The 23,294-nt window shown below is 35.5% G+C and overlaps 21 non-coding genes across 21 annotated transcripts; 10 read left to right on the top strand and 11 right to left on the bottom strand.

Annotated features, from left to right (window-relative positions):
* The first annotated feature begins 3,845 nt into the window (after positions 1-3,845).
* On the top strand, positions 3,846-3,917 carry trnaq-cug (transfer RNA glutamine (anticodon CUG)). The gene has a single exon. It is a non-coding gene; the product is annotated as a tRNA-Gln (tRNA).
* A 1,316-nt stretch (positions 3,918-5,233) lies between these two features.
* On the bottom strand, positions 5,234-5,305 carry trnaq-uug (transfer RNA glutamine (anticodon UUG)). The gene has a single exon. It is a non-coding gene; the product is annotated as a tRNA-Gln (tRNA).
* A 183-nt stretch (positions 5,306-5,488) lies between these two features.
* On the top strand, positions 5,489-5,560 carry trnap-cgg (transfer RNA proline (anticodon CGG)). The gene has a single exon. It is a non-coding gene; the product is annotated as a tRNA-Pro (tRNA).
* A 567-nt stretch (positions 5,561-6,127) lies between these two features.
* trnaq-cug (transfer RNA glutamine (anticodon CUG)) lies at positions 6,128-6,199 on the top strand. Its single transcript has one exon. It is a non-coding gene; the product is annotated as a tRNA-Gln (tRNA).
* A 267-nt stretch (positions 6,200-6,466) lies between these two features.
* Positions 6,467-6,538, bottom strand: trnaq-uug (transfer RNA glutamine (anticodon UUG)). Its single transcript has one exon. It is a non-coding gene; the product is annotated as a tRNA-Gln (tRNA).
* A 623-nt stretch (positions 6,539-7,161) lies between these two features.
* trnaq-cug (transfer RNA glutamine (anticodon CUG)) lies at positions 7,162-7,233 on the top strand. The gene has a single exon. It is a non-coding gene; the product is annotated as a tRNA-Gln (tRNA).
* Positions 7,234-7,575: 342 nt separating this feature from the next.
* On the bottom strand, positions 7,576-7,647 carry trnaq-cug (transfer RNA glutamine (anticodon CUG)). Its single transcript has one exon. It is a non-coding gene; the product is annotated as a tRNA-Gln (tRNA).
* Positions 7,648-8,214: 567 nt separating this feature from the next.
* On the bottom strand, positions 8,215-8,286 carry trnap-cgg (transfer RNA proline (anticodon CGG)). Its single transcript has one exon. It is a non-coding gene; the product is annotated as a tRNA-Pro (tRNA).
* A 183-nt stretch (positions 8,287-8,469) lies between these two features.
* trnaq-cug (transfer RNA glutamine (anticodon CUG)) lies at positions 8,470-8,541 on the top strand. Its single transcript has one exon. It is a non-coding gene; the product is annotated as a tRNA-Gln (tRNA).
* Positions 8,542-9,900: 1,359 nt separating this feature from the next.
* On the bottom strand, positions 9,901-9,972 carry trnaq-cug (transfer RNA glutamine (anticodon CUG)). Its single transcript has one exon. It is a non-coding gene; the product is annotated as a tRNA-Gln (tRNA).
* A 774-nt stretch (positions 9,973-10,746) lies between these two features.
* On the top strand, positions 10,747-10,818 carry trnaq-uug (transfer RNA glutamine (anticodon UUG)). Its single transcript has one exon. It is a non-coding gene; the product is annotated as a tRNA-Gln (tRNA).
* A 407-nt stretch (positions 10,819-11,225) lies between these two features.
* Positions 11,226-11,297, bottom strand: trnaq-cug (transfer RNA glutamine (anticodon CUG)). Its single transcript has one exon. It is a non-coding gene; the product is annotated as a tRNA-Gln (tRNA).
* Positions 11,298-11,977: 680 nt separating this feature from the next.
* trnaq-uug (transfer RNA glutamine (anticodon UUG)) lies at positions 11,978-12,049 on the bottom strand. The gene has a single exon. It is a non-coding gene; the product is annotated as a tRNA-Gln (tRNA).
* A 1,927-nt stretch (positions 12,050-13,976) lies between these two features.
* trnaq-uug (transfer RNA glutamine (anticodon UUG)) lies at positions 13,977-14,048 on the top strand. Its single transcript has one exon. It is a non-coding gene; the product is annotated as a tRNA-Gln (tRNA).
* Positions 14,049-14,713: 665 nt separating this feature from the next.
* Positions 14,714-14,785, bottom strand: trnaq-cug (transfer RNA glutamine (anticodon CUG)). Its single transcript has one exon. It is a non-coding gene; the product is annotated as a tRNA-Gln (tRNA).
* A 1,242-nt stretch (positions 14,786-16,027) lies between these two features.
* On the bottom strand, positions 16,028-16,099 carry trnaq-cug (transfer RNA glutamine (anticodon CUG)). The gene has a single exon. It is a non-coding gene; the product is annotated as a tRNA-Gln (tRNA).
* A 300-nt stretch (positions 16,100-16,399) lies between these two features.
* On the top strand, positions 16,400-16,471 carry trnaq-cug (transfer RNA glutamine (anticodon CUG)). Its single transcript has one exon. It is a non-coding gene; the product is annotated as a tRNA-Gln (tRNA).
* A 1,847-nt stretch (positions 16,472-18,318) lies between these two features.
* Positions 18,319-18,390, bottom strand: trnaq-uug (transfer RNA glutamine (anticodon UUG)). The gene has a single exon. It is a non-coding gene; the product is annotated as a tRNA-Gln (tRNA).
* Positions 18,391-21,832: 3,442 nt separating this feature from the next.
* trnaq-cug (transfer RNA glutamine (anticodon CUG)) lies at positions 21,833-21,904 on the top strand. Its single transcript has one exon. It is a non-coding gene; the product is annotated as a tRNA-Gln (tRNA).
* Positions 21,905-22,195: 291 nt separating this feature from the next.
* trnaq-uug (transfer RNA glutamine (anticodon UUG)) lies at positions 22,196-22,267 on the bottom strand. The gene has a single exon. It is a non-coding gene; the product is annotated as a tRNA-Gln (tRNA).
* A 625-nt stretch (positions 22,268-22,892) lies between these two features.
* trnaq-cug (transfer RNA glutamine (anticodon CUG)) lies at positions 22,893-22,964 on the top strand. The gene has a single exon. It is a non-coding gene; the product is annotated as a tRNA-Gln (tRNA).
* Positions 22,965-23,294: the final 330 nt, after the last annotated feature.

The raw sequence follows: 23,294 nt of genomic DNA on the forward strand, positions 1-23,294 counted from the left end.
AAACAATATTACACAATGCAATACGATACGATACTAAAGCAATACAAATAACACAAAATAATACAATATTACACAATACAATACAGTACCAAATCAATACAATATTGCAAAATATAGTATATTAGTACACAATACTACACAATACAATACAATTCTAAATAATTCAATTAATTACAATATTACACATTAGTACACAAAACAATGCCATACCAATGCAATACAAATTTTACACAAAACAATGCAATACTACACTATATAATAAAACAAAACGATACCACTATACAATGCAACATGATTTTTTACACACAAAAATACAATATAACGCCATACAATATATTATTACAGAATATAAAATGATATTACACAATTCTACACAACACTATATTATGCAATACTAGACAATTCAATGCAATGCCAAAACAATACAAAATTACACAAAACAATGTAATACTACACGATGCAATGATAAACAATACAATACTACTGTACAATACAATATCATATTAAAAATATTACAAAAAACAATACAATACAACATTACGCATTACTACACAACACAATACACTATTGCAGAATACTATTTAATGTTACAAAGTAATACACAAAACAATACAATACCAAAGCAATACAATATTACACAATACTGCAAAATACAATACAATACTAAAACAATAAAAAATACACAACATAATACAATATTACACAAAACAATACAGTACCAAATCAATACAATATTACACAATATAGTATTCTAGTACACAATACAATACAATACTACACAATATAATTTCTTATAATATTACACAATAGTACACAAACAATACAATACCAAAGCAATACAGTATTACACAATACTGCATAATATAATACAATACTAAAGCAATAAAATACACAAAATAATACAATATTACACATTACTACACTATACAATACAGTACCAAATCAATACAATATTACACAATATAGTATGATATTACACGATACTACACACTACAAAACAATACTACGCCATACAATTTAATACGATATTACACAATACAACCCAAACAATACGATACCAAAGCAATACAATTTTACACAAAACAATACAATACTACACAATACAATTATAGACAAAACAATACCACTATGCAATACAACATGATATTACACAAAACGATACAATACAACGCCATACAATACATTATTACAGATTATAATATGATATTACACAATCCTACATAACACAATATAATGCAATACTGGACAATTCAATACAATACCAAAACAATACAATATTACACATAACAATGTAATACTACACAATACAATAATGAACAATAGAATACCACTGTACAGTATAATATCATATTACACAATATTACAAAAATAATGCAAACATTGCATATTACTACACTATACAATAAACTATTAGAGAATAATATTTAATGCTACACAGTAATACATAAAACAAGACAATACCAAAACAATACAATATTACACAGTACTGCATAATACAATACAATACTAAAGCAATACAAATTACACAAAAGAATACAATATTACACGATAATACACAATACAATACAGTACCAAATCAATACAATAATAAACGATATAGTATAATATTACAAAATAATACACAATACAATACAATACTACACAATACAATTTATTACAAATCACACAATACCACAAAAACAATACAATACCAAAGCAATGTAATTTTACACAAACAATGTTATACTACACAATACAATAATAAACAAAACAATACCACTGTACAATACAATATCATATTACACAACATTATAAAAAACAATGCAATACAACATTAAACATTACTACTACACTATACGATTCACTATTAGACAATGATATTTAATGCTACACAGTAATACACAAAACAATACAATACCAAAGCCATACAATATTACACAAAACAATGCAATACTACACAATACAATAACAAACAAAACGATACCACTGTACAATACAATATAACGCCATACAATACACCATTACAGAACACAATATGATATTACACAATCCTACACAACACAGAATTATGCAATACTAGACAATTCAATACAATACCAAAACAATACAAAATTACACGTAACAATGTAATACTACACAATACAATACCAATGTACAATACAATGTAATACTACACAATACAATACCAATGTACAATACAATATCATATTACACAATATTACCAAAAACAATACAATACAACATTACACACTACCACACTATACAATACACTATTACACAATAATATTTAATGCTACACAGTACAATACTACTCTACACAACAACATATTATTACACACTGCAATACAGTACAAAACGATGCAATACCACACCATACAATATAATAATACACAATACAATACAATAGAATATTACACAATACAAGATAGTACAAAACAATGCAATACTACAAAATACAATAATGGCGTTCTTCAAATCCAAAGAGGCATGATTAGACGGGCCTGGAGTGAGCAGAAGCAGTTTTGTTTGACCTTTGAACCCGGGGGATTTGGGGGGGGGGGCTCTCTCTCAGAACGCTAAAACTAACAAGTGGAGGTCATTAGGGAGCCAATTAGTTTCAATATCTGCAACGTCAGCATTCTTCTCGATGAAAGGAACCCGACTGAAGTGGGAAATGTCAAGTCGGAGTGCAAAGAATAGTTTCTGGATAATTGGACCTGATTCCCGGTAGCGTGTAAGACGGGGATGGGGGATAGTGCGCGCCTTCAGGATGAGGAACATCTGGACATCCTGCAGGCTCCGCCCCCTAAAGAAAGAGGAATATGATGTCGGGACGCCATCCTGTCAGCAGAGCCGCCCCTGATTATTCCCTCTTTTATTCCCCTATTAGAGTGTTGTTCGCGCAGAGAATCCGCCATTAATGCCCGGCACTGAAGAGCAAAAAGACCTTTTAGGTTTTAAATCCATGCTCAGGCCTCAGCAGCTGCTCGCTCTAATGAGGGTCCGTCGAATGAACCCCCCCACGCACGCACACACACACACACACACACACACACACATCAGTGTTTAATTTGTGCACGTCAGCACTCGGAGAAGTCTAAAAATATGAATCGGAGGCCGGCAGTGTAACGCGGCCGTCGCATGCCTACTGTTAATCCTCAGCGAGCCAACTTGGAGGCGGATCAGCGTGTGACGGATCAGCCGTCAGGAAAAAAAAAGAAAAAAAAAGTGAATGTGCGTCTGCGGCGACTTGACTGTGCGTGATTTCTGAATCAAACTAATCCCAGCAAACCAAAAGGACACGTGTGTGCTCGGCCCACGTGAACAGGAAACGACTCCCGTTGTAATCCGCCGTGTTGCGTCGGTGGCTTCAGTCCTGATTTTGTGTTGACGACTGGGAACGTTGAATCAATCAATCAATGTTTATTTATTTAAAAAGCCTTGTGAAAGTCTCTCACTGTAGTTTCACTGTAGTCAGGGTTCCATGGACCACCAAGCACAGACATGACGTCGAGCAATTTTGACTTCGTTTATTTTTTCAAGTAAACTCAAGTGTCTCAAAGGGCTGCACAAGCCACAACGACATCCTCGGTTCAGAGCCCACATAAGGGCAAGGAAAAACTCACAACCCAGTGGGACGTCAATGTGAATGACTATGAGAAACCTTGGAGAGGGCCGCAGATGTGGGTTACTTTTTACCTTGTCCACACAGTCATATTTTGTTCTTCATTTTTGACTGTGAACTTAATTTTGAACTTGTATCTCCTTTTTCAGACATCACACACTCAAGGGATCAATGACAATCTATCAAATGAAATCAAGTACTGTGTACTGTAGGATCACATTGTTTTACATGTACATTTACAGGTTCCATGGTGTAATGGTTAGCACTCTGGACTCTGAATCCAGTGATGCAAGTTCAAGTCTTGGTGGAACCTTCTTGTAACATTAGAGTGATTAGTGTTCAGTGTGACGTCCATTTGATTAGTGGTTACATGAAAAATGCAAATAAACTACATTTCTGTGAAAAATAGTTTCTTGTCCATTTTGAGATTGTGTCCCTTATTTGTTTATGAGTCATGTTTTTATTCCTAACTTTTTCCCTTTTACACACAGTTGTCTTTATATGTGTGATTTTAAACTTTTCCCTTAATATTCCATACATCACACACTCAAGAGATCAATAAAAATATCTGAAATAAATACAGTTGTGTCTCAACTTACAAGCTCTATTTGTTCTAGGACTGAGGTCGTAAACCCTCAGTTTATTTATGCATGAAAATGGTAGTCAATCAAAATATGTGTTAAAAGCACTATTTCAAATAGTGTCGTCCATTAAAATATTTTATTTTTTAAAGATGTTTACCACATTATTTTACAAGGCTTGTTGGTCTAGTCCAGGGGTCGGCAACCCGCGGCTCTCGAGCCGCATGCGGCTCTCTGGAGCTTTTTCAAAGATGTATGAAAAATGGAAAAAGATGAGGGGAAAAAATATATTTTTTGTTTTAATATGGTTTCTGTAGGAGGACAAACATGACACAAACCTCCCTAATTGTTACAAAGCACACTGTTTATATTAAACATGCTTCACTGATTCGAGTATTTGGCGAGCGCCGTTTTGTCCTACTAATTTTGGCGGTCCTTGAACTCACCATAGTTTGTTTACATGTATAACTTTCTAGGACGTGTTTTATGCCACTTCTTTTTCTGTCTCATTTTGTCCACCAAACTTTTAAGGTTGTGCATGGAAGGTGAGTTTTGTTGATGTTATTGACTTGTTGGAGTGCTAATCAGACACATTTGGTTACTGCATGACTGCAAGCTAATCAATGCTAACATGCTATTTAGGCTAGCTATATGTACATATTGCATCATTATGCCTCATTTGTAGCCATATTTGAGGTAATTTAGTTTCCTTTAAGTCCTATTAATTCAATTTATATCTCATGACACACTATCTGTATGTAATATGGCTTTTAATTTTTTGTGGCTCCAGACAGATTTTTTTTGTATTTTTGGTCCAATATGGCTCTTTCAACATTTTGAGTTGCCGACCCCTGGTCTAGTCGAATGATTCTCACTTGGGGTGCTATATTCAATCAAATATTTCCCTCGTACACACAGTTGTTGTTACATTTGTGACTTTAGACTTGATTTTGAACATTTTATGAGACATCACACATATAAGGGATCCATAAAAATCAATCAAACCAAACATTATTACTGAACATTTTACCGCTTCAATAGTGCAAGTTGGTTCCACCAAGACTTGAACTTGGATCACTGGATTCAAAGTCCAGAGTGCTAACCATTACACCATGGAACCTGCATATTACTCTAAATAATCCTGCAGTAAAGAGTACTTGATTGGATATAACAGATTTAGTTTGACATTTTTTCATGAAAATGGTAGTAAATTAAAATGTTGGTTAAAAGTTTACCACAAAATATCAGATTGTGTTCCCTAATTTCACATTTCATGAGATTAGTTGGGCAAAGTGGAAAGCAGGGCTTGTTGGTCTAGTCGTATGATTCTCGCTTCGGGTGCGAGAGGTCCCGGGTTCAATTCCCGGACAAGCCCTCATGTTTATAAGTCCTATTTTTAATCCTAACTTTCTTCCTCGTACACACAGTTGTTGTTACATTTGTGACTTTAGACTTGATTTTAACAATGTTTTCAAACAACAACCACTCAAGGGATCAGTAACAGTGTTACCTAAATGTATGACCACAGTTTGTTCTAGGACTGAGCTGGTAACTCTTAGTTCATCTATGTATGAACATGTCAGTGAATCTAAATATGTGTTAAAAGTGCAATAAGGTAACCAAGATTTAAATTCAGTCCCCTATTAAAATCTCAGATTGCATGACTTTGGTTGGAAAGGTTTTTTGTTCTCGTCATAGGATTCTCGCGCAGAGTGAGACACGCCCTGTGTTGAAATCCTGGACAAACGCCAAAGTCTTTAAGTCCTGTTTTCAGTCACTACTTTTTACCTCGTACACACATCCATTTTTTACTCTTAACTTGACTTTAAACTTGTATCTCCTTTATTTTGACATCACACACTCAAGGGATCAATGACAATCTATCAAATGAAATCAAGTACTGTTTACTGTAGGATCACATTGTTTTACATGCACATTTACAGGTTCCATGGTGTAATGGTTAGCACTCTGGACTCTGAATCCAGTGATCCAAGTTCAAGTCCTGGTGGAACCTTCTTGTAACATAAGAGTGATTAGTGTTCAGTATGACCTCCATTGGCAAGTCTTTTGCAAGAAAAACTGAGTGCATCTTTATTTAGCCTAAAAGTACAATGTTGTAGTGTAATTTAAAATTGTGCTCCTTTTATGTTTATAAGTTCTGTTTTTAGTCACAATTGTTCCTTCGTACACACAGTTGTCTTTACATCTGTGACTTTAGAATTGATTTTGACCATTATTTCAGACATCACACACTCAAGGGATCCACAAAAATCTATCAAGTTGGTTCCACCAAGACTTGAACTTGGATCTCTGGATTCAAAGTCCAGAGTGCTAACCATTACACCATGGAACCTGCATATAAAACCAAATTATTCTGCAATAAAGAGTACTTGATTGGATATAACAGATTTTGTTTGACATTTTTTTCATGAAAATGGTAGTAAATTAAAATTTTGGTTAAAAGTTTACCACAAAATTTCACGGCATAAGTCCTGTTTTCAATCATGGATCTGTCCCTCGTACACACACTTGTTGTTACATTTGTGACTTTAGACTTGGTTTTAAACTTTTATTTCACTTTTCCGGAGGGCACATAATCAAGGGATCAATGAAAATCTACAAAATCAAATACAGTTGTTTGTTAATTTACGAGCTCTATTTGTTCTAGGACTGATCTTGTAAACTTTTATTTCATTTGTGCATGAAGATGGTCGTGAATTTAAATATTTGGTGTAAAGATTGTGTCCCCTATTAAACATTTGTTCAGCAATCATGTTGCAGAGTTTGTTGGTCTTGGACAAGTCCTTGTGTTAAAATTATAATTCCTGTTTTCAGTCATGACTTTTCCCCTCGTACACACAGTCACAAGTCTTGTCTTTTTTACTTTACACTTCATTTAAACGTTTCCCTCCATTTTCCTGACAACTTACACTCAAGTTTATGTTGCATATCAACACTTTTACATTTGTATATACAGGTTCCATGGTGTAATGGTTAGCACTCTGGACTCTGAATCCAGTGATCCAAGTTCAAGTCTTGGTGGAACCAACTTCCAGTATAATAATTTTGATTTGATACACTCTTATGGAGTGTGTGATGTCAATCAAAAAACAACTGAGTGTAAGAGGAAAAAAAACATGATTGAAAATAGGACTTATAAACATGAGGACTTTTCCGGCAATTGAATCCAGGGTCCCTCACACACAAAGTGAGAATCATACTATTAGACTACAAAGCCCTGAAAAACCATGTGGCAAAAATCTTTTAATAAATTAAACAAAACATATTTTAATAGGACACAAAATCTGAAACTGCACTTTTAACACATTTAAATACAAATTGAATGTGTTCATGCAAATAACCTTCAAAGATCACTCTAACGTTGCAAGTTGGTTCCACCAAGACTTGAACTTGGATCACTGGATTCAGAGTCCAGAGAGTTAACCATTACACCATGGAACCTGTAAATGTACATGTAAAACAATGTGATCCTACAGTACGCAGTACTTGATTTCATTTGATAGATTGTCATTGATCCCTTGAGTGTGTGATGTAAAAATAAAGGAGATACAAGTTTAAAGTCAAGTTAAGAGTAAAAAATGGATGTGTGTACGAGGTAAAAAGTAGTGATTGAAAACAGGACTTAAAGACTTTGGCGTTTGTCCAGGATTTCAACACAGGGCGTCTGTCACCCTGCGCGAGAATCCTATGACGAGAACAAAAAGCCTTTCCAACAAAACTCATGCAATCTGAGATTTTAATAGGGGACTGAATTTAAATCTTGGTTACCTTATTGCACTTTTAACACATATTTAGATTCACTGACATGTTCATACATAGATGAACTAAGAGTTACCAGCTCAGTCCTAGAACAAACTGTGGTCATACATTTAGGTAACACTGTTACTGATCCCTTGAGTGGTTGTTGTTTGAAAACATTGTTAAAATCAAGTCTAAAGTCACAAATGTAACAACAACTGTGTGTACGAGGAAGAAAAATATGATTAAAAATAGGACTTATAAATATGAGGGCTTGTCCGGGAATTGAACCCGGGACCTCTTGCACCCGAAGCGAGAATCATACGACTAGACCAACAAGCCCTGCGATCAATTTTGCCCAACTAATCTCATGAAATGTGAAATTAGGGGACACAATCTGATATTTTGTGGTAAACTTTTAACCAATATTTTAATTTACTACCATTTTCATGAAAAAATGTCAAACTAAATCTGTTATATCCAATCAAGTTCTGTTTACTGCAGGATAATTTAGGTCATTATACAGGTTCCATGGTGTAATGGTTAGCACTCTGGACTCTGAATCCAGTGATCCAAGTTCAAGTCTTGGTGGAACCAACTTGCACTATTGAAGAGGCAACTTGTTCAATAATACTATTGTGATTACTTTGATTGACTTTCATGGATCCCTTAAATGTGTGATGTCTGAAAAATCTTTTAATATCTAGTCTAAAGTCACAAATGTAACAACAACTGTGTGTACGAGGGAGATATTTGATTGAATATAGCACCCCAAGTGAGAATCATTCGACTAGTCCAGGGGTCGGCAACCCAAAATGTTGAAAGAGCCATATTGGACCAGAAATACAAAAACAAATCTGTCTGGAGCCGCAAACAAATTAAAAGCCATATTACATACAGAAGTGTGTCATGAGATATAAATTGAATTAAGAGGACTGAAAGGAAACTAAATTACCTCAAATATACCTACAGATGATGCAATATGTACATATAGCTAGCCTAAATAGCATGTTAGCATCGATTAGCTTGAAGTCATGCAGTGACCAAATATGTCTGATTAGCACTCCACACAAGTCAATAACATCAACAAAACTCACCTTTCATGCACAACCTTAAAAGTTTGGTGGACAAAATGAGACAGAAAAAGAAGTGGCATAAAACACGTCCTAAAAAGTCGGAGAAAGTTATACATGTAAACAAACTACGGTGAGTTCAAGGACCGCTAAAATTAGTAGGACAAAACGGCGCTCGCCAAATACTCGAATCAGTGAAGCATGTTTAATACAAACAGTGTGCTTTATAACAATTAGGGAGGTTTGTGTCATGTTTGTCCTCCTACAGAAACCATATTAAGACAAAAAATATAAATTTTCCCCCCCTCATCTTTTTCCATTTTTCATACATTTTTTAAAAAGCTCCAGAGAGCCACTAGGGCAACGCTAAAGAGCCGCATGCGGCTCTAGAGCCGCGGGTTGCCGACCCCTGGACGAGACCAACAAGCCTTGTAAAACAATGTGGCAAAAATCTTCAAAAAATAAAATATTTTAATAGACGACACAATCTGAAACTGTGCTTTTAACACATATTTTGATTGACTACCATTTTCATGCATAAATAAACTGAGGGTTTACGACCTCAGTCCTAGAACAAATAGAGCTCGTAAGTTGAGACACAACTGTATTTATTTCACATATTTTTATTGATCTCTTGAGTGTGTGATGTATGGGAATATTAAGGGAAAAGTTTAAAATCAAGTTTAAAATCACACATATAAAGACAACTGTGTGTAAAAGGGAAAAAGTTAGGAATAAAAACATGACTCATAAACATATAAGGGACACAATCTGAAAATGGATAAGAAACTATTTTTCACAGAATGCAATTAATTTGCATTTGTCATGTAACCACTAATCAAACGGAGGTCTTACTGAATCACTAATCACTCTAAATGTTTAATGGTTCCACCAAGACTTGAACTTGGATCACTGGATTCAGAGTCCAGAGTGCTAACCATTACACCATGGAACCTGTAAATGTACATGTAAAACAATGTGATCCTACAGTACACAGTACTTGATTTCATTTGATAGATTGTCATTGATCCCTTGAGTGTAAGTTGTCAGGAAAATGGAGGGAAAGGTTTAAATGAAGTGTAAAGTAAAAAAAAGACAAGACTTGTGACTGTGTGTACGAGGGGAAAAGTCATGATTGAAAACAGGAATTATAAACACAAGTGCTCGTCCAAGTTCAACAAACCCTGCAACATGATTACCCAACAAATCTCATAAAATGTGAGATTTTAATAGGAGACACAATCTGAAATTATGTTACACTTTTAACCAACGTTTTGAATGCCTTTTGATTAATTCATGCATGAAAAAGGCGTCAAATCTAAATTTGGGTGAAAAGTGCATAATTTTAACCCAGTTTCAGATTGTGTCCCCTATATGTTCATAATTCCTGTTTTCAATCATGGATCTGTCCCTCGTACACACACTTGTTGTTACATTTGTGACTTTAGACTTGGTTTTGAACTTTTATTTCACTTTTCCAGAGGGCACATAATCAAGGGATCAATGGAAATCCACAAAATCAAATACAGTTCTTTCTTAATTTACAAGCTCTATTTGTTCTAGGACTGATCTTGTAAACCTTTATTTCATTTGTGCATGAAGATGGTAGTGAATTTAAATTTTGGTGTAAAGATTATGTCCCCTATTAAACATTTGTTCACCAATCCTGTTGCAGGGTTTGTTGGTCTTGGACAAGTCCTTGTGTTAAAATTATAAACCGATTTTTGCAGGTTCCATGGTGTAATGGTTAGCACTCTGGGCTTTGAATCCAGGGATCCAAGTCCAAGTCTTGGTGGAACCAACCGACAGTAAGCAAATTGTTACGTACTTTGGTACATTTTTATGGATCCCATGTGTGAGTGATGTAAATAAAGAATGTTCAGAATCAAGTCAAAAGTGACAAATGTAACAACAACTGTGTGTATGAGGGACAAAGTTATTATTGAAAAAAAGGACTTGTAAACATAAGAGCTTGAATCCAGGGTCCCTCACACAATGTTAGAATCACACTATTAAACCAAAAAGCTCTGAAAAACAAAGTGCCAAAAATCTTTTAAAAAAACCAAAACCAAAACAAAACATCTTTTACAAAGACACAATCTGAAAATGCACTTTTAACACATATCCACATTTAATACGCTCTCTTTTTTATGCAAAAAACATTAAATGGAGGCTAGACTGAACACTAATCACTCTAATGTTACAAGTCGGTTCCACCAAGACTTGAACTTGGATCACTGGATTCAGAGTCCAGAGTGCTAGCCATTACACCATGGAACCTGTAATATACTTCAAATTATGGATTAAAGATTGTGGCCCCTATTAAAATCTCACATTTTATAAGATTTGTTTGGCAATCTTGTAGCAGAGTTTGATCGTCCTGGACAAGTCCTTGTGTTAAAATTATAATTCCTGTTTTCAGTCATGACTTTTCCCCTCGTACACACAGTCACAAGTCTTGTCTTTTTTTACTTTACACTTCATTTAAACGTTTCCCTCCATTTTCCTGACAACTTACACTCAAGGTGTCAATGACAATCTATCAAAGTTCATCAATACTGTGTACTGTAGGATCACATTGTTTTACAAGTACATTTACAAGTTCCATGGTGTAATGGTTAGCACTCTGGACTCTGAATCCAGTGATACAAGTTCAAGTCTTGTCACATTAGACTGAATAGTGTTCAGTACAACCTCCATTGGCAAAGTTTTTTGCAAAAAAATAAGTGAGTGCATCTTAATTTTGGCTAAAAGTAAAATGTTGTAGTCCAGTTTCAAGTTCTGCTCCTTATATGTTTAAAAGTCCTGTTTTTAGTCACACATTATTCCTTTGTACACACAGTTGTTTTTACATTTGTGACTTTAGAATTGATTTTGACCATTTTTTCAGACATCACACACTCAAGGGATCCATAAAATCTATCAAAGTAATTACATTGGTATTGTTGAAAACAGTAAGTTGGTTCCACCAAGACTTGAACTTGGATCACTGGGTTCAAAGTCCAGAGTGCTAACCATTACACCATGGAACCTGCATATGAGTCCTAATCATCCTGCACTAAAGAGTACTTGATTGGGTCTAACAGATTTTGTTTGACATGTTTTCATGAAAATGGTAGTAAATTAAAATGTTGGTTTAAAGTTTACCACAAAATTTCACAGCATAAGTTCTGTTTTCAATCATGGATCTGTCCCTCGTACACACACTTGTTGTTACATTTGTGACTTTAGACTTGGTTTTAAACTTTTATTTCACTTTTCCAGAGGGCACATAATCAAGGGATCAATGAACATCTACAAAATCAAATACAGTTGTTTCTTAATTTACGAGCTCTATTTGTTCTAGGACTGATCTTATAAACCTTTATTTCATTTGTGCATGAAGATGGTAGTGAATTTAAATTTTTGGTGTAAAGATTGTGTCCCCTATTAAAATCTCACATTTTATTAGATTTGTTGGGTAATCATGTTGCAGAGTTTGTTGGTTTTGGACAAGTCCTTGTGTTAAAATTATAATTCTTGTTTTCAGTCATGACTTTTCCCCTCGTACACACAGTCACAAGTCTTGTCATTTTTTACTTTACACTTCATTTAAACGTTTCCCTCCGTTTTCCTGACAACTAACACTCAAGTTTATGTTGCATATAAACACTTTTACATCAGTATATACAGGTTCCATGGTGTAATGGTTAGCACTCTGAATCCAGTGATCCAAGTTCAAGTCTTGGTGGAACCAACTTCCAGTTTCATAATTTTGATTTGATACACTCTTATGGAGTGTGTGATGTCAATCAAAAAACAACTGTGTGTACGAGGGAAACAAACATGATTGAAAATAGGACTTATAAACATGAGGACTTTTCCGGCAATAGAATCCAAGGTCCCTCACACACAAAATGAGAATCATACAATTAGACTAAAAACCATGTGGCAAAAATCTTTAAAAAAATTAAACAAAACATATTTTAATAGGACACACAATTTGAAACTGCACTTTTAACACATTTAAATACAAATTGAAAGTGTTCATGCAATTAACCTTCAAAGATCACTCTTATGCTGCAAGTTGGTTCCACCAAAACTTGAACTTGGATCACTGGATTCAGAGTCCAGAGAGCTAAACATTACACCATGGAACCTGTAAATGTACATGTAAAACAATGTGATCCTACAGTACACAGTACTTGATTACATTTGATAGATTGTCATTGATCCCTTGAGTGTGTGATGTCAAAATAAAGGACATACAAGTTTAAAACCAAGTTGAAAGTAAAAAATGGATGTGTGTACGAGGTAAAAAGTAGTGACTGAAAACAGGACTTAAAGACTTCGGGATTTGTCCAGGATTTCAACACAGGGCGTCTCTCACACTGCGCGAGAATCCTATGACGAGAACAAAAAGCCTTTCCAACAAAACTCATGCAATCTGAGATTTTAATAGGGGACTGAATTTAAATCTTGGTTACCTTATTGCACTTTTAACACATATTTACATTCACTGACATGTTCATACATAGATGAACTAAGAGTTACCAGCTCAGTCCTGGAACAAACTGTGGTCATACATTTAGGTAACACTGTTACTGATCCCTTGAGTGGTTGTTGTTTGAAAACATTGTTAAAATCAAGTCTAAAGTCACAAATGTAACAACAACTGTGTGTACGAGGAAGAAAGTTATAATTAAAAATGGGACTTATAAACATGAGGGCTTGTCCGAATTGAACCTGGGACCTCTCACACCCGAAGCGAGAATCATATGACTAGACGAACAAGCCCTGCTTTCAACTTTGCCCAAATAATCTCATGAAATGTGAAATTAACGGACACGACATGAAATTGTGTGGTAAACTTTTAACCAACATTTTAATTTACTACTATTTTCATGAAAAAATGTCAAACTAAATCTGTTATACCCAATCAAATAATATATACTGCAGGATGATTTTGAGTTATATACAGGTTCCATGGTGTAATGGTTAGCACTCTGGACTTTGAATCCAGTGATCCAAGTTCAAGTCTTGGTGGAACCTACTTGCACTGTTAAAGTGGTGAATTTTCCACTAATACCAATGTAATTACTTTGATAGATTTTCATGGATCCCTTAAATGTGTGATGTCTGAAAAAAATTTCAAAATCAAGTCTAAAGTCACAAATGTAACAACAACTGTGTGTACGAGGGAAATATTTGATTGAATATAGCACCCCAAGTGAGAATCATACGACTAGACCAACAAGCCTTGTAAAATAAAGTGGCAAACATGTTTAAAAAATAAAATATTTTAATGGACGACACTATTTGAAATTGTGCTTTTAACACATATTTTGATTGACTACCATTTTCATGCATAAATAAACTGAGGGTTTACGACCTCAGTCCTAGAACAAATAGAGCTCGTAAGTTGAGACACAACTGTATTTATTTCAGATATTTTTATTGATCTCTTGAGTGTGTGATGTATGGAATATTAAGGGAAAAGTATAAAATCAAGTTTAAAATCACACATATAAAGACAACTGTGTGTAAAAGGGAAAAAGTTAAGAATAAAAACATGACTCATAAACATATAAGGGACACAATCTGAAAATGGACAAGAAACTATTTTTCACAGAAATGCAATTCATTTGCATTTTTCATGTAAGCACTAATCAAATGGAGGTCTTACTGAATCACTAATCACTCTAAATGTTATAAGCTGGTTCCACCAAGACTTGAACTTGGATCACTGGATTCAGAGTCCAGAGTGCTAACCATTACACCATGGAACCTGTAAATGTACATGTAAAACAATGTGATCCTACAGTACACAGTACTTGATTTCATTTGATAGATTGTCATTGACACTTTGAGTGTAAGTTGTCATGAAAATGGAGGGAAAGGTTTAAATGAAGTGTAAAGTAAAAAAAGACAAGACTTGTGACTGTGTGTACGAGGGGAAAAGTCATGACTGAAAACAGGAATTATAAACACAAGTGCTCGTCCAAGTTCAACAAACCCTGCAACATGATTACCCAACAAATCTCATAAAATTTGAGATTTTAATAGGAGACACAATCTGAAATTATGTTACACTTTTAACCAACATTTTGAATGCCTTTTGATTAATTCATGCATGAAAAAGGCGTCAAATCTAAATTTGGGTGAAAAGTGCATAATTTTAACCCAGTTTCAGATTGTGTCCCCTATATGTTCATAATTCCTGTTTTCAATCATGGATCTGTCCCTCGTACACACACTTGTTGTTACATTTGTGACTTTAGACTTGGTTTTGAACTTTCATTTCACTTTTCCAGAGGGCACATAATCAAGGGATCAATGAAAATCTACAAAATCAAATACAGTTGTTTCTTAATTTACGAGCTTTGTTTGTTCTAGGACTGATCTTGTAAACCCTTATTTCATTTGTGCATGAAGATGGTAGTGAATTTAAATTTTGGTTTCAAGATTATGTCCCCTATTAAACATTTGTTCACCAATCCTGTTGCAGGGTTTGTTGGTCTTGGACAAGTCCTTGTGTTAAAATTATAAACTGAGTATTGCAGGTTTCATGGTGTAATGGTTAGCACTCTAAACTTTGAATCCAGGGATCCAAGTCCAAGTCTTGGTGGAACCAACCGACAGTAAGCAAATTGTTACGTACTTTGGTACATTTTTATGGATCCCATGTGTGAGTGATGTCAATAAAGAATTTTCAGAATCAAGTCAAAAGTGACAAATGTAACAACAACTGTGTGTATGAGGGAAAAAGTTATTATTGAAAAAAAGGACATGTAAACATAAGAGCTTGAATCCAGGGTCCCTCACACAATGTTAGAATCACACTATTAAACCAAAAAGCTCTGAAAAACAAAGTGCCAAAAATCTTTAAAAAAAAAAAAAAACATCTTTTACAAAGACACAATCTGAAAATGCACTTTTAACACATATCCACATTTAATACGCTCTCTTTTTTATGCAAAAAACATTAAATGGAGGCTAGACTGAACACTAATCACTCTAATGTTACAAGAAGGTTCCACCAAGACTTGAACTTGGATCACTGGATTCAGAGTCCAGAGTGCTAACCATTACACCATGGAACCTGTTTTATCCTTCAAATTATGGATTAAAGATTGTGGCCCCTATTAAAATCTCACATTTTATAAGAATTGTTTGGCAATCTTGTTGCAGAGTTTGTTGGTCCTGGACAAGTCCTTGTGTTAAAATTATAATTCTTGTTTTCAGTCATGACTTTTCCCCTCGTACACACAGTCACAAGTCTTTTTTTACTTTACACTTCATTTAAACGTTTCCCTCCATTTTTCCTGACAACTTACACTCAAAGTGTCAATGAGAATCTATCAAATGTCATAGGATCACATTGTTTTACATGTACATTTACAGGTTCCATGGTGTAATGGTTAGCACTCTGGACTCTGAATCCAGTGATCCAAGTTCAAGTCTTGGTGGAACCTTCTTGTAACATGTAGAGTGATTAGTGTTCACTAAGACCTCCATTTGATTAGTGGTTACATGAAAAATGCAAATAAAGTACATTTCTGTGAAAATTAGTTTCTTAACCATTTTCAGATTGTGTCTCTTATATGTTTATGAGTCATGTTTTTATTCCTAACTTTTTCCCTTTTACACACAGTTGTCTTTATATGTGTGATTTTAAACTTGATTTTATACTTTTCCTTTAATATTCCATACATCACACACTCAAGAGATCAATAAAAATATGTTAAATAAATACAGTTGTGTCTCAACTTACGAGCTCTATTTGTTCTAGGACTGAGGTCGTAAACCCTCAGTTTATTTATGCATGAAAATGGTAGTCAATCAAAATATGTGTTAAAAGCACAGTTTCAAATAGTGTCCTCCATTCAAATATTTTATTTTTTAAAGATGTTTGCCACATTATTTTACAAGGCTTGTTGGTCTAGTCCAGGGGTCTGCAACCTTTACCAGTCAAAGAGCCATTTTGACCAGTTTCACAAATTATAGAAAACAATGGGAGCCGCAAAAACTTTTGAAATTTTAAATGAAATAACACTGCGTACAAAGTTTTTATTTGCTTTGTGCTATGTATAGTACAGGGGTCTCAGACACACTGCCCACACCTTTATATGGAATTTGAAAGCTGGTGCGGCACGCGAGTTTTATATGAATAGCACTTGTCAGCGTCATGCGTGCCGTGATGATACAGCATATAGCGCCAACTACAACTAGCGTGCCTGATCAGCCACATGTTGTATGGGACTTCCGCTTGCTCACACAGGTAACAGCAAGGCATACTTACTCAACAACCACACAGGTTACACTGACGGTGACGGTATAAAAAAAACTTTAACACTCTTACTAATAATGCGCCACACTGTGAACCCACACCAAACAAGAATGACAAACACATTTCGGGAGAACATCTGCACCGTAACACAACATAAACACAACAGGACAAATACCCAGAATCCCATGCAGCCCTAACTCTTCCGGGATACATTATACACCCCCGCTACCAAACCCCGCCCACCTCAACCGTAGCACAGAGAGAGAGGGGGGGTGGGGTTGATGTGTGAGGGAGAAGGCTTGGGGTAGGGGCGGGGTTTGGTGGTAGCAGGGGTGTATAATGTATCCCAGTTAGGGCTGCATGGGATCCTGGGTGTTTGTTATGTTGTGTTTATGTTGTGTTAAGGTGCAGATGTTCTCCCGAAATGTGTTTGTCATTCTTGTTTGGTTTTGGTTCAAAGTGTGGCACATTATTAGTAAGAGTGTTAAAGTTGTTTTATATGGTCACCGTCAGTGTAACCTGATGGCTGTTGACCAAGTATGCCTTGCTGTCACGAACATGAGCAAGCAGAAGATGTATATTGTATAACAATTGTTGGGCTGGCACGCTGTTAATGCAGATTGTAGAGGATGCCGAATGTTGTACCATCATAGCACGCCCTTATCATATCCGTAAGGGTGCAAATCGGTGAATATTGATCCCGGAAGTTTTCTGCGAGAGGCACTGAAATCCGGAAGTCTCACGGGAAAATTGGGGGGTTCAGCAAGTAAGCTGCTGAGCCGCATCAGAGTGACCAAAGAGCCGCATGCGGCTCTGGAGCCGCGGGTTGCCGACCCCTGGTCTAGTCGTATGATTCTCACTTCGGTGCTATATTTATTCAAATATTTCCCTCGTACACACAGTTGTTGTTACATTTGTGACTTTAGACTTGATTTTGAACATTTTATGAGACATCACACATTTAAAGGATCCATAAAAATCAATCAAACCAAACATTATTACTAAACATTTTACCACCTCAATAGTGCAAGTTGGTTCCACCAAGACTTGAACTTGGATCACTGGATTCAAAGTCCAGAGTGCTAACCATTACACCATGGAACCTGTATAATGACCCAAATTATCCTGTAGTAAAGAGTACTTGATTGGATATAACAGATTTAATTCGACATTTTTTCATGAAAATGGTAGTAAATTAAAATGTTGGTTAAAAGTTTACCACAAAATATCAGATTGTGTCCCCTAATTTCACATTTCATGAGATTAGTTGGGCGAAGCGGAAAGCAGGGCTTGTTGTTCTCGTCGTATGATTCTCGCTTCGGGTGCGAGAGGTCCGGGGTTCAATTCCCGGACAAGCCCTCATGTTTATAAGTCCTATTTTTAATCATAACTTTCTTCCTCGTACACACAGTTGTTGTTACATTTGTGACTTTAGACTTGATTTGAACAATGTTTTCAAACAACAACCACTCAAGGGATCAGTAAAAGTGTTACCTAAATGTATGACCACAGTTTGTTCTAGGACTGAGCTGGTAACTCTTAGTTCATCTATGTATGAACATGTCAGTGAATCTAAATATGTGTTAAAAGTGCAATAAGGTAACCAAGATTTAAATTCAGTCCCCTATTAAAATCTCAGATTGCAGGAGTTTTGTTGGAAAGGCTTTTTGTTCTCGTCATAGGTGAAAAATGCAAATAAATTACATTTCTGTGAAAAATAGTTTCTTGTCCATTTTCAGATTGTGTCCCTTATATGTTTATGAGTCATGTTTTTATTCCTATCTTTTTCCCTTTTACACACAGTTGTCTTTATATGTGTGATTTTAAACTTGATTTTAAACTTTTCCCTTAAAATTCCATACATCACACACTCAAGAGATCAATAAAAATATGTGAAATAAATACAGTTGTGTCTCAACTTACGAGCTCTATTTGTTCTAGGACTGAGGTCGTAAACCCTCAGTTTATTTATGCATGAAAATGGTAGTCAATCAAAATGTGTTAAAAGCACAGTTTCAAATAGTGTCGTCCATTAAAATATTTTATTTTTTAAAGATGTTTGCCACATTATTTTACAAGGCTTGTTGGTCTAGTCCAGGGGTCCTCAAGTACAAATCTTGAAGGTCCACAAATGTTTTTTTGAAACAGGCTGGGTCCGTTTATTATCGGTCAAGCTTATATAATAGCAGGAGGTAGGTAGTTTAACATTTTCTTAAAATTAACAAAAATAAAATAAATATCCAATAAAATACATGAAATATTTTCTTTGAAACAAAAATAAATAAGAACTTTGAAAAAATGTGTCCTCTGCATTTGACCCATCCCTTGATCACCCCCTGGGAGGTGAGGGGAGCAGTGGGCAGCAGCGGCGCTGCGCCCGGGAATCATTTTTGGTGATTTAACCCCCAATTCCAACCCTTGATGCTGAGTGCCAAGCAGGGAAGAATGCTGGTATGAGCTTTTAAACTTAACCCGTTAACTGCTGCCAATCAAATGGTGAATAAGATACTCTTTAGGGTTCATATGTTTGTAAATCTGACTGTGTTGAAGTCAGTGCCTCACCAGCCATCAACCTCACCGCACGTTACTGCTCTTTTGCTATTTGTTGTTGTGTCATAGATTTAACAAAAATCTTGCTTGATGTTTCATATGGCTTTTTCAACCTCGTGATTTCTTTTTTTCTTAGCTCTGAATCATGAGGAAATGTCTCTTCAAATTCGCCGGTGCTCTTTCAGATAGTGACGTTTCAGATTTTCACTTTTCACCAGAGCAACAGTAGTGTTGCATAGTAGACACATTGGTCTGGTACTTGCAGTAGGTAGGATGAAAACATATTGCTCTGTCCATTCTTCCTTGAAACGTCGGTTTTCCCTGTCCACCTTTCTTTTACCAGCCTGAGCCAACTTGGAGCATGCCATTGTGATTTGATTCACATTCAGTGACTGACAAGTGAACAGTTAGCGAAGTAGCGATACGAGACAACTGTGTGCCTGCAGCGAAAGGTTCCATGCACTGTGCACATGACCCAGGTGGTAACAGCCTATCAGCGCGTCGTTGTGAAAGAGATGACAACCCATACCCCGGAATTAGCCAATCAGAGTGGCGTTCTCTCGCACTCACTCCGTCTCTCTCTCTTTCTCTCTCTGAGAGAGAGAGAGAGAGAGAGAGAGAGAGAGAGAGAGAGAGAGAGAGAGAGAGAGAGAGAGAGACGGAGTGAGTGAGACACGAGAAGTGTAAACGAAACTTGGAGATATTTGACTAAAAACAACAAAGAACGTTGACTTGCGCTAGCGATAACTCACAGATAAATACAATTATTATATTTTTTTATAATAATTATAATTATAATAATAAAAAAAAACATTTTTTTTTTTTTTTTTTTTTTTTACTATAATTCGTGCTGGGTCCGGACGGACACGTCGCTGGGTCCGGACATGGACTGCGGTCCGCCTGTTGAGGATCACTGGTCTAGTCGTATGATTCTCACTTGAGGTGCTATATTCAATCAAATATTTCCCTCGTACACACAGTTGTTGTAACATTTGTGACTTTAGACTTGATTTTGAACATTTTATGAGATGTCACACATTTAAGGGATCCATAAAATTCAATCAATCATTATTACTGAACATTTTACCACTTCAATAGTGCAAGTTGGTTCCACCAAGACTTGAACTTGGATCACTGGATTCAAAGTCCAGAGTGTTAACCCTAACCATGGAACCTGTATATAACTCAAAATGATCCTGCAGTAAACAGTACTTGATTTTATATAACAGATTTAGTTTGACATTTTTTCATGAAAATGGTAGTAAATTAAAATGTTGGTTAAAAGTTTACCACAAAATATCAGATTGTGTCCCCTAATTTCACATTTCATGAGATTAGTTGGGAAAAGCTGTAAGCAGGGCTTGTTGGTCTCCTCGTATGATTCTCACTTTGGGTGCTAGAATTCCCGGTTCAATTCCCGGACAAGCCCTCATGTTTATAAGTCCTATTTTTAATCATAACTTTCTTCCTCGTACACACAGTTGTTGTTACATTTGTGACTTAAGACTTGATTTTAACAATGTTTTCAAACAACAACCACTCAAGGGATCCGTAACAGTGTTACCTAAATGTATGACCACAGTTTGTTCTAGGACTGAGCTGGTAACTCTTAGTTCATCTATGTAGGAAAATGTCAGTGAATCTAAATATGTGTTAAAAGTGCAATAAGGTAACCAAGATTTAAATTCAGTCCCCTATTAAAATCTCAGATTGCATGAGTTTTGTTGGAAAGTCTTTTTGTTCTCGTCATAGGATTCTCGTGCAGGGTGAGAGAAGCCATGGGTTCAAATCCTGGACAAATGCTAAAGTCTTTAAGTCCTGTTTTCAGTCACTACTTTTTACCTCGTACACACATCCATTTTTCACTCTAAATTAGATTTTAAACTGTTATTTCCTTTTTTCAGACATCACACACTCAAGGGATCAATGACAATCTATCAGATCAAATCAAGTACTGTGTACTGTAGGATCACATTGTTGTACATGTACATTTACAGGTTCCATGGTGTAATGGTTAGCACTCTGGACTCTGAATCCAGTGATTCAAGTTCAAGTCTTGGTGGAACCAACTTGTAACATTAGTGTTCAGTACAACTTCCATTTATAAGTTTTTTGCATGAAAAAAATGAGTGCATCTTTATTTTGCCTAAAAGTAAAATGTTACAGTCCAGTTTCAAGTTCTGCTCCTTATATGTTTATAAGTCCTGTTTTTAGTCACACATTATTCCTTTGTACACACAGTTGTCTTTACATTTGTGACTTTAGAATTGATTTTTACCATTTTTTCAGACATCACACACTCAAGGGATCCATAAAATATATCAAAGTAATTACAGTGGTATTGCTGAATAGTGCAAGTTGGTTCCACCAAGACTTGAACTTGGATCACTGGATTCAAAGTCCAGAGTGCTAACCATTACACCATGGAACCTGTATATGAGTCCTAATCATCCTGCAGTAAAGAGTACTTGATTGGGTCTAACAGATTTTGTTTGACATGTTTTCATGAAAATGGTAGTAAATTAAAATGTTGGTTAAAAGTTTACCACAAAATTTCACGGCATAAGTCCTGTTTTCAATCATGGATCTGTCCCTCGTACACACACTTGTTGTTACATTTGTGACTTTAGACTTGGTTTTAAACTTTTATTCCACTTTTCCAGAGGACACATAATCAAGGGATCAATGAAAATCTACAAAATCAAATACAGTTGTTTCTTAGATTACGAGCTCTATTTGTTCTAGGACTGATCTTGTAAACTTTTATTTCATTTGTGCATGAAGATGGTAGTGAATTTAAATTTAAATTAATTTAAAATCTCACATTTTATTTGAGATTTGTTAAGCAATCATGTTGCAGAGTTTGTTGGTCTTGGACAAGTCCTTGTGTTAAAATTATAATTCCTGTTTTCAGTCATGACTTTTCCTATCGTACACACAGTCACAAGTCTTGTCTTTTTTTACTTTACACTTCATTTTAACGTTTCCCTCCATTTTCCTGACAACTTACACTCAAGTTTATGTTGCGTATCAACACTTTCACTTTTGTATATACAGGTTCCATGGTGTAATGGTTAGCACTCTGGACTCTGAATCCAGTGATCCAAGTTCAAGTCTTGGTGGAACCAACTTCCAGTTTCATAATTTTGATTTGATACACTCTTATGGAGTGTGTGATGTCAATCAAAAAACAACTGTGTGTACGAGGGAAAAAAACATGATTGAAAATAGGACTTATAAACATGAGGACTTTTCCGGCAATTGAATCCAGGGTCCCTCACACACAAAGTGAGAATCATACAATTAGACTAAAAACCACGTGGCAAAAATCTTTTAAAAAATTAAACAAAACATATTTTAATAGGACAAAAAAATCTGAAACTGCACTTTTAACACATTTAAATAAAACTTGAATGTGTTCATGCAAATAACCTTCAAAGATCACTCTTATGTTGCAA

The sequence above is a fragment of the Nerophis lumbriciformis genome, linkage group LG04 (assembly GCF_033978685.3).
Source record: "Nerophis lumbriciformis linkage group LG04, RoL_Nlum_v2.1, whole genome shotgun sequence".
NCBI lineage: Eukaryota > Metazoa > Chordata > Actinopteri > Syngnathiformes > Syngnathidae > Nerophis > Nerophis lumbriciformis.